Below are 11,570 nucleotides of genomic sequence, written 5' to 3' on the forward strand. Positions count from 1 at the left end.
TACCCTAAAAAGCTTACACGTGGCGGTATATTTTTGATAAAGGGATTCACAGTTTACAACAACAAGTAAGTTTTTCCCATGAAACAAATTATCTTGCAAAGCGCACTCTCTGAAATATCTAATGCTTTCACATCTTAGGAAGAAAGTAATTAGAGCCTATTACCCTTCATGAAAATATCTTTTAATTGTAGTGTTCATATTACATTTACTTGGTTCCACTTATTGGAAAATCGTACAAATACCCCCGAATATTGTGGAAATTTCAATTTTGTTAACATACACGTAGCACCATCTGGTTCATAGCCTGTATGAGGCTATAATTTATCTAAAACTTTGATTCCTGCAAAACGTATACCGATAGGGGGTGGGTTGGCCATGTATGCTCATGTAAGCGATAGAGATCATTACATTTTGAGGTTCGTTTACGATCTTACATACCATAAGCCAGGAGAAAGGGAGAAGAACAGGGCCATCCACAATTGCAGATGGTTACAAACAGAGAGGATAGGGGTTAAGGTAGTTCGAGTGGTGTAAGAAAAGGTAGCATGGAAGCAAATAAGACTGGTAACGGGAACAAGAGTTTTTAAGAGGGTATCATTTTGAGTAGAATCGTTTTTATTGTAGAGTGATAGGGTATATGTTTAACAGAAACGGTAAGATAAAGTGAAGAGCGGAGGAATGAAAGATATAGAAGGAAAGAAACAGTATGTAGATGAAAGAGAGTGAGGGAGGGAGAGAGAGAGTGTGTTAACATTGATTTATGATGTTTACATTCGTCACCTGGATGTAGTGGAAACCTAGCCGTCGTAACATACTGCGGTGCGTCACGGCTACACGCGTCGCATTGCACGAGGAGTAAAAATCACATAAACAACTATCACCTATCTCGACATCACAAATTAGTCTGCACATTAACATCCACACGTTTCGACATTACGAGCGGTGGCGGATTCAGGAAGATGAGGCACAACCGGTCACCGCCCCTTCCTTTGAAATTCAATTGACATACCGTAGGTCGACAACAACAAAAATGCCCCCCTGCGTGAAAAAATCGGATGGTAATTTGTTCGATGAACAATAACATACAAAAGTATCTTTGTTTGATTTTAATGTTGAAGAAATTGATAAATAACTAAAGAGAAAAATAGCCCCCTTATGTACGTTTCTTAATCTTCCAGAATTGTGCCCTTTTTCTTTAAAATCGTAGTTCCGCCCCTGGTTACGACAACTGTAGCGCTCGAGGTTTGTGGAAGGGTTAGGAGGCTTGAAGAGTCTCAATTTATTGTGGATAACTATTTAAAAGCATTTTGCAAAGCAATTGCGATGAAGGCCTAATCGTAGCCAAATCCTTTGTTTAAATCAATTACATTTGGAAGGGATTTTCCCTCTGGTTTGATTGTATACGAAGACAAATACATAAGATATGATATATTCCAAGTATACTACGCAAGAAGGTTCTGGAATACTCCATTTACCGCACAAGAATGTTTCGTTTGCTTTTGTTGTAAGTGCATTGAATTCATTCAAGTATGAGTGGAATAGAAGAAAATCATGAAAGGCCGAAGAGAGAAAACTTGAAAACAAAAACTAAACATGGAAACAACAATCAAGTGTTTGAAGTGGTTTGGGGTAAAGCGAGACTCTAGTCCATCAGTGCCATTCCCGCGGGAACAAAGCCTGCCGTTGTGACCCGCTACATCAACAACAACGCCAAAACCCTTTTTATTTGTAAGACAATCAAGAGATCATCCCATCAACCTAAAACAAACAGCTTCAGTCATTCCATTTCCCCCGATCTTTACATCTTCCGAAGTCGCTTAATAAGTCTAATCGATGATGCAGGAAAACGATATCCGCGTTGTCTTTGAAGATGATGACACTGCTGCTTCTGCTTCTTTCTCTGACCACGGTAGATTGTTTGGGAGGAAAAAGAAGAGAAAAAAGAACTCTCTTGCGGTTCGCGTCGCCTTTTAACAGCTCTGAGATCAGCATCGCATGCTGCCCCAAGTTGTTTTCATATTCTCTAGATGAAATTAGCGCAGTTCCGATGGTAAACTCAGGCATATTTGAGAACTACTTCGTTTCAATGATGTATAGTCTCGATTGGCAAGGCTCATCTTTCCGTTTTGAAGCGAGATGAAGAAGGGAAAGGAGAAGATAATGGCAAGACGCAGTGCCACCGTCAATCTTTAATCAATAGGGGAACTGGTTGTGATGTTATGATAAGGGTAGTTAATGGGGCTGATTGTTGTTGTTTTTACCTTTCTTTTTTCTATTCTAACAACAGAGAGTTCCGTGAATTTGATTTAACCAAATTGATAGTTCGATGGTTGATACGTTATACCCACTTGGTTAATGTGGTTTTGTGATCATGTTGAATAAAATATCAGTTGGAAACGATTAAATAGTGAAACAGTGTTTTATAAGACTTTTATTCGTGTCAACATGTCCCAAATTATCGTGCGCTATAACCCTGTCAATATGATTAAAATTTTGCTATTATTAGAAAAAAATACTGACGGACTTTCAGGTATATATCCCTCAAGCTCCATTTAGACAATGAACTTAGGAAAGTGACATTCGTATGGAAGGCATTACTGCCACTGTTGATAAGTTTACCTTCCCTCTTTGTTCTCTACCTGTTTGTGCGATTAATGAAACCGATGTACTACATCTTGCCAACCATGCTAACCGCATATATCGTAACCAATTTGTCCTTTACCTTAATGCGAAGTGAAAACCTGCTGCGCCGAATTGTGGCAGATTTTCAAGACTGGTTTAAAGCCGTTACAAGAGATTTTAATTGAATTTGTTAGCGTTAACTGTTTGTTATGTTGATGGAATTTAGGTCACAGATTGCGATACTTATGGTAAATAACAATTTAGTAGTATAAGCTACTTCAGAGCAAGTCCGTCGCCCAGTATGTATAATAGCGAAATGAACTTCAGGCTATTGTTTTAATGAGATGATATGTTAATATTTTAGTAAAACTAATGAATTGGAAGCCGTGCATAGACTCGATGAATTCAAAAGGCCCCGATTAAATGGATATTGACCTTTTTTGTGTGATGTTAAGTGCTTGCATTCTTATAGAAAACAAAGTAGAAGGTAAACTAGGTCAAGTTGGGTTTGACAAGTCGAAAATTGGAATTGTTTGTAAGTTCATTTGCTTTGTCAGTATTCTCAGCGTTGAATAAAATATTTAATTTAAATTTCGATTATAATTATGTCGACAATTCCACTTCACCCAGAGTTAAATCGAATAAAAAAATGTTTCTCTCTTACATCTTCTACCTACTTTTTTAATGAAAGATTTTTACAGGGGGTTAGTAAATTTTCTACGAACGAAACATTGTGAAAGAAAATTAACTTTTCGTATCCACCAGTGATGAGAGGCTAGGATATGCAAACGTTTATTAAACCAAATGACCTTTTTTACCGTCGATTATCGCTCGGTTTTAGCTGATTTTAGCCGAGTGGAATATTTCAAGAGGTAGGGTAGTACCTGCTACAGTGTTTGAATTAAACACATTTGAATTTTATCTCAATCTGTTTCAAGTAGGTCACATATTAAGTCGAGCTCATAATGAAAAAAACTTCCGCAGTTTCTTTGCGAAGAGAATACACGTACTAATAATATCGCCTCTTTACAACTATTCACAGTAGGAATAAAACCTGATTAATTTTGCGTTGATGTGTCTTTTCTTTGCTGCCCCCTCGAAAAATGGAAGAAAGCAATTCCTTCACCCGTCGATTCCAATTTTGACAAAATCAGTCAAAATTAACGAATGTGGAATGCAAAATTTATGTTACACGTTTCAGGAAATGGGGATAGATACGCCCCGATTCTGTGTTCTATTTTCCTTGTCGAAGAAATAAAGAAACAACACGAATGTGCTCTTTTAGAGAAAAACAAAACTACAATCACGACACCTCGTCTGAAAGCCTCTCTATTCATTGATCTCAATCTCGGAGAGTTTCTTCCGTTGCTATGGTAATAAAGCTTATTAACCTAGATTAGACTTTTTAAAATCCGATTCTTCAGATGTAACAGCAGCTGCTTTATCTCTTTCTCTCCCTCTCATTCTCTTCCTCCCCCTCTCTTCTCTTTCTCTCCATCTCTTTCTCCCCCTCTCTCTCTCTTTCTTCCCCTCTCTCTTCCCCTCTCTCTTATTCTCCCTCCCTCTCTCTTTCTCACTCATTGATTAACTCAATCACTACCTCAAGTCTGTGTTTGTTATAACATTTTCCTTTATATCTTTCTATGTTCGTAACTTCGTATTATTTTTTTAACGATAGGTAGTCCGTCTCTCTTGACTTGTCGGTAGAGTCTTGAACTCCCATTGAAGACGGGCGTCATTTCATTTGCTGACTTAGCACTGCGTCAACAACTGGCGCGCTCTTAATTTGGCGCGCCAAGTAAAAGTGTATATAAAATGAAACCTGCAAGCACAGCATCAAATGAAATGACTGGCGCATGCATTAATTGCCATCAGTTTGTATAGGCTTGTTTAGCGCAGGGAATAAAACAATGGAAATGCCTCATATACAACGGGTAAATGACTTCGCTTTATTTATATGAACTTCTGAAGTTAGAATAATGAATTATGGGATTTTTGAATTACATGTCATGTTCCATTCGTATACTAACTGTGTCCTCATTCTTCAGCTTCATAATTATATACCAGTTGTTTTGCTGTTACCATGAAATCTCAATTATATAATTCCATTTTCTGGTGCTAACAAACAACAGGCCTATTATTGTTTGAGGGCCCGGGCAGGCCCACCCCTTTCTTTGATGCCCGCGATCCCATAAGCGTTCCAGGTCCCTGACGTGCTAACGTGCAATTAACGTTGACCTTGGGGTTAAACCGGTACAAAGAAACGAAAATAGGAGCCATGGCACTGATTGGTCCCGTACAAATACTCGAAGGATTTTGAGGGATTTTGGTCCGTAAGCCGCAAAAATATAGAATGTTTTCTTTCGAATATGTGTCGAGCATTATTCCATGTCGCACCAGACATAGGAAAGTAATAAGAGAAACCGAACCTATATTCTTGTGTTTTATTCGGTATAACGGAGAAAAAGTCGCAATGTCTCCATTTGTTTTCGATACGACATTGTAGAATGATTATTGGATGATATATTTAAGTCCTTTTTTCATTTAGGGTGAACTGCATGAGACTTTATCCTCTTCATCAATATCGGTTTTGTCTTCGGTTTAGTCGGGATTTATTGACTTTTTCATACATGCCTGTATTAAACTTTATATCAGTTCTCCTACGAGCATGAGCATGCACCACGTAGCAGGTCACTATTGTTACAGGGTTATTCTGTACAGTCTTTCTACGTTGTACATACCTACTTCACAAACATCTCGTATAGATCTGTGGTCTGTATATAATCTGACCATTCGGATCACCACGCAATACTTCTCCCCTCAGCCTAACACATCACATTACACACATGGGCAGTTCAACTCCATATTTTGTAAGAAAACTTTTGATTGTTTTCCCACCCGAAATGGAATCCATGGAATATCTTTGTGAGGGATCTGTAAATCGGTAATGGCCGTGTCTTCTGCCTTCATACCCTTGACGCCGAACACGGATTAACATGTCGACACCTCGCCAAGTCTTCTCCCCATTTCACACTTTTAGTCAAGGCTGGCCATATGTGTGGCAGGATTTAACACAAACCCTGTTCTCTGATCTCCCCCGATTTCTCTACTTTCTCCTAGCAGCCTTTTGACCAGTCGCTTGACGTAAATCGAAAGTGTTTTTGATGATTACATTTCTCCGCATTGTTCCAATACTTTTTAATTTGAACAGTCTCTTCGGGGAATATCGAGACAATTTTTGATAATGAAATTCAGAATGTTTTGCAAATCGTGTTCAGGTTGATTTCAAATTTGTTTATTTTCTTATAATTTTCAAGAACATACAGTCATGTACATGATTCTCTCGAAATCCAAACACAAACTTACACAGAATGATACTATCACTAAGATAGCAATGTTCCTTTTGTAGGGAATGGAGGAGAAAGAATACGGACATGGACGTTCATTTGCAAATAATAATTTATTCATTGAATGTGCAAAGCAGTTTATTGATATCGATGAAAGTTACAATTAATATGCTCTAAAATAATCAACTAAACGACTAGGTTATAAGACTCACATTCACCTAAAATATTCTATTTGTGTTATATCACTATTCATTTCGTAATTCTTTTGGAGGGTAATCAAACTCTCACCAAGATTCTCGGCGCAGACACCACCGATGTGGGAGGAATTAATATGTTAGCCAATCTTCATCTGATATGGAACTCGTCTCTCCTTGAAATCGGTCAAAGTTGTGGATAAGTTACAAAATGCATTATGCATGTCTTAACGAGGATATAAGGATGTGACATGAGCCTTTCCATAATCTTTCTGATGCATAATTTACTTTTCCACGAAATAATGCCTTTGTCTGGTGGATAAAGCGCATAATAAGAAAGGCAAAACGATTCCGCATTTATTGAAATTCTCTGTTTTTTGTACATATTTGTTCCATTTAAGATACCATTTACGTCATCACTCGTATACCTAAATAGGCCTGCTTTTCGTTTTTCGATTTTTCATCAAATTCACCATCACCATCATCATGATCAACACTGCCATATTTTTTAATCCATGCATTTATTTCATAATATTATACTGCTTAAAGGGTGTAGCGCAGCGCTGTTTGTCGCTAGATTTCAATGGTATGAAATAAGAATGCCAAGAAAGGATGCTTGAGGCACATGATATTCAGGATGCCCAATACATCTTCTGATCGACCATTAAAACCAGGTCACCGTCTTCAGTGACCAAGCCACCAACGCCATTCCATTCTTAATTCTCTCCTGACACGACGCACTTACACACACATTATCTCCCATCGTAATGAAATTAGCATTTCACAACTTGCTCCAAGGGTACGATCTACCACACGTTCTCGACCCCCTTCAATCTGTAAACTCACCAAATTATCAAAATCAACTCTTCTAGAATTGCTGCCTGGCGGCGTGTTTTGGGTAACGCGCATCCTGGTTGCGCCATTCGCACCGGTAACGCACCCACCCTTTCCCTACAGTTAGGAATGAATCACGCGTTATCCCCGGGGGAAATCGTAACCCAGATTCTAAAGAGCGCGAAACATTTGAAACCGCTTTGCGGGTGTAGAAAATAAAAGCCTCCATCGATCAATTAGGAAGATTCCCAGGTGTTTGACAGTGTGTCGGAATTCTTTCTTGAAGATTGGCGAGAACATTTTCCCCGTGATCCTGCGAGCAAGTTAGCACGGTCTCGCACCATCTTTCGTGATTGAATGTAACCTCTGGGGGACGACCGTGGCGCTTTTAAGCCCCTAACGTAATGCGCGCATCGCTGCGACATCCTTCACGCGACGAGGTGGCTAAAAACCTTCTGGAGTTGTAGCCACGTTGCTCTGACGATGCGTCATTAAGTTGAAAAATTGTCTTGCAGATGATGAGGCGGGAACAGCCGTAATTGTGATTAATTAATTGCTGTGTGTTAGCCTGACTGCACACGCACCCCAACTGTCAATAAACATAGTCTAACCAGGCAGACATCACACAATCTTTTCTCAACATCATTCTTCTTTTACCTTTTAACTGGCTATAGGTTTACAGACAAGTTTAGTACCGAATACAATTAATTCATTATTGTTATGTTTAAACACTGTACGAATTTCTTCTCATAATGACTCGAAAATAAGTACTTCTCCTTAACTTCATTTACATGACTTTATTGACTTTCATCTCCACCTTCTATAAATGCTCATGCAGCGGGAGAACTTTTTCAATGAACCAATTCAATTTGCTTTAACTTATCACCCACCGTCAACATATTTTACACTGTTGTTGTTGGTTACGATCTTAACTAGTAAATTTACACGTATTTATTTCATCATTAATATTTGTAGTCCATGAAAATGTGCAATCCATGTTTTTATTACAAGCAATTTGATTACGACACACATTCTGAACAGCTATGAACCTAAAGTGCTACAGAATACTAAGGGGTGCCGGAATGACAAGGGTTAATACACCCAGGTCCATAGTCAACTTCAGAGGTGAATGACCAAGCAGATAAACCTTGGAAAATCAACTTTTTAAAAACAATCACACCGGAATGGCTGACCTGGCGAACAATTTTTACCTGCAGGGCCTATTTCGCACTCTTTGTTTTCACCATATGTGCTGCATGCACAATTATGATTTGGAATCCGATTTATTAAACGGTAACTAGATCATGGACGTGCCGTTGCCCTGTGAAATAGGAGTTAAGAGAGTTGCTGATTTTGTTTTGGGTGCTTTATTACATCTATGAAATTTTATCAGAATAATTATTTAGCTTTTTTTCCAGGCGTTACATCTTTGCCTATGTCTTTATTTTACACATACTATGGAACTGAATTAGGTAATACGGAACAGTTTGGAATGTGCTTCTTTTAGAAAATACCCTAGCGAATTAGAACAGCGATTATGTGCCATATCGATGGTTATGTATGGTTAACTATTTTAGACTTGATTACATCATATTGGAATATGACTGTTGTCGGTGTAGTGTAATTTGAATCATATAAGGGTGAATAAGCAAGGGATTATTTCGAAATTCCATTGTAAACTTTATTCAGATGGATCGCCAGATTTGATTTTGGAGCTTTGTGTGTTATTGGGCATTCCATTTAATGCAAACCTAGAACGAAACACTGAATAGAGATAATGATAACGTGGTTAAATGGGTTCATTATAATACATACATTATTACTTTGATCTTTGAACAAAGCCTAGGCCTATCTAAAATACAAAGCGGACAACCGTGAATCATTTTCTTTATTATTAACGGTGTATTTGTCTGTATTGTTTCTTCTATTTTCTTTCTTACTTGTTTCTTTATTTTCTTTATTTATTTTCTAGCTCTGTTTCCTTTTCCTCTTTCTTTTGTTTCTTTTTTTTTCTTTTCTTTTGTTATTTTATTCAGTATCGTACTTTTCTTGTGAACTTTGTTACTGTTATACTAATTTATGTTCCTGGAAATGAAATAAATAAAGAAAAAAATAAACGATGGCAAGTACATACATTGATTCTAATTAATTTCTGCATTATAAACGGAAGCAAAGTTATCATTTACGATGTAGTGAATTACACTCGCAAATCCACTTTTATGAGCAGCTAGAATTCAATGTCCTTAATCCCTTATAAAGAAGCTTCAAATTTGAGATAACGCATGAAATGTTGATAGAGCACTATTCGTGCATGGAGAGCAATGCCAGAGCGGGCATTTACTTTTCGCGCATTATTTCTTTCTGCTCTCCATAAATTTATCGAGTTACGGCCGTATTTCGACTCTTGGCCACGCACGTCTGTCAAAATGTTTGACATCGGAATAATTTGGCCGTGACTTCGCCTCGATAAAAGTGCCTCATGCCATTCACAGCTTTCCTCCTCTCTCATTCTCTGGCGTTCTATGCCCTCGACCCTCTACTCAATAATGAGATTCTCGTCATTCCCCCTCCTAATGCAAACTACTTTTTTATTGACATTAAAAACACCTTTTCATTTGTTCGGGGGGGGGGGGGGTGGTAGTCTAGGATTACCTCTTATCTTTTATCCTACATTGTATATATTTATTTTCCATTTTTGTAAACACAAATTGTATCTCAGTAGGCCTACAAAAAAATTTCTTCTGCTTCTACGTCCCTCCCGTTATTTTGTTTAAATGAAAAAATATTTGTCTTATGGTAGATTTGACCTAATTCACAGAAATATATTTTATCGGTTGTATTCCACTGTTCTCCATGTCGTGCAGAACATTTAACGTCCCCTTAAAATAAGTATACTTTGTTCTCCTTGAAAATGAGTACGTTATGTTCAACATTTCCCTTTTCAGCAGGTATTTTGTTTTCTATATCGCCATTTCTTGTCTGATTTTAAAAAGAAATTGAAAATTACTTCCAGAAACCCTCGAAACCATACCCCTTCCTTCAAATACTGCCGTCTCTTTATTACTACACCATGAATAACGAGCAGCGGTTGGTGGTGGGCGTATGGTGGCTCTTCCGATCGCTGAGGGATGGTCGGATAGCTAATGGCGCACAAGCTCCGAGTGTTCGAACATAACATGGACGTGTGGACCGTATCAATCTCGTGTAACTACGTTAGCGACAGGGGCATCCTTTTGATTTATTCCCCTCATCCATCATCCTGGAGTCTTTTCCAAGACGAACGGATAAGATGCTCGTTTGGAGCCCCGGTTTTTAACGTCAAGTTTGCTTTTCTAGACCATTTTACTACGATATTCAACGTTATTTCGTTATCTAAGTGGTGTAATGGAATTAGGATTTTATTTTCAAATTAATGAAACATCTAGCCGTTTAGTGACTTGTTAAGAAAAGTGTATCGAGGAGACATGGTAAAAATAGTTTGGGAAACCTCATTTCTATTTAATTTCTATGCATATTCGCGAAATTAATCTTTATAGCTCAGCGGTGGTGCTTTTCCGTACATTGACAATGGTCCGGGTAGCATAAAAGTTCAATCATTTATACAACATATAAAATATAAAAAGCAGAAGAAAATATGTCGCATAATAAAGAGGTGACGGTGTAAACGCACCCCCGCATTACTTTTACCTGTGAAATATATATTATTAATGATGAATAGTTTCTTTTTATGTAACAAGCTAAAATGTCAAATTCCGTAGCTTTGAGTATGCGTTGTAGTTCTTTTTTTAAACGAAAAAAATGTCTTTAAAAAGAATTCCGAACTTTGCAAATAGATGTAAGAACGTACAATCTGATAAATTATAAATGAAATGGATGGGACTAAGCAGTGGGCTAAACTTAGATGGCACTTTGAGCCATAATCTCTGGAGAAGTGTATGTATTACTTTCGGAAGTGAATTTCTCTTTACATTACCTTGAAAATCTTGATCAGAGCAGAAAAGACTGCAAATATTGGATCATGCCAAAGAGTTTTAAAAGAAAGAAAAAAAGAAAGAAAAAAAAGTCGAAAGCGAACGAGGGAAGGAGAACTCAACGATTACTGACAATATGCATTTGTTTGCATCTCCGATAGCTCGCTTCTGCGGTTCCTCGAGTTACTCAAAGTCGTGTGTTTTTCACTGGTCCATGTGATTAAAGGGGGCATTCGGCGTGACGGAACATAATCATGGCGAATTTTATCCGTCCTCTTTCTCAAATATAGAATTCTCAAGGTTGAAACCACTTGGTGCGTTTATTATGAGTCAGCTACATCAGTTGGAGTACCCCAGACAATGTGTTACCAAAATGTTACCGTTACTGTTACCAAGCTACAGTAAATAACATGAAAAATCCTAATTACACGTTGGATAAGACTTACCACTGATGGTGAATTTGCCATCAATATTATTACTTACTATGGCAACATCACTCAACAGCCAATCAAATCAAGGTTTCCATGAAAGTTACCATTAATGGCAAAGTTTTTTGTGGGGATGGGCATTTCCTCTCAAATATGGCAATTTTTTTAAACGAT

The sequence above is a fragment of the Strongylocentrotus purpuratus genome, unplaced genomic scaffold (genome assembly GCF_000002235.5).
Source record: "Strongylocentrotus purpuratus isolate Spur 01 unplaced genomic scaffold, Spur_5.0 spur5_scaffold_9, whole genome shotgun sequence".
Classification (NCBI taxonomy): Eukaryota; Metazoa; Echinodermata; class Echinoidea; order Camarodonta; family Strongylocentrotidae; genus Strongylocentrotus; species Strongylocentrotus purpuratus.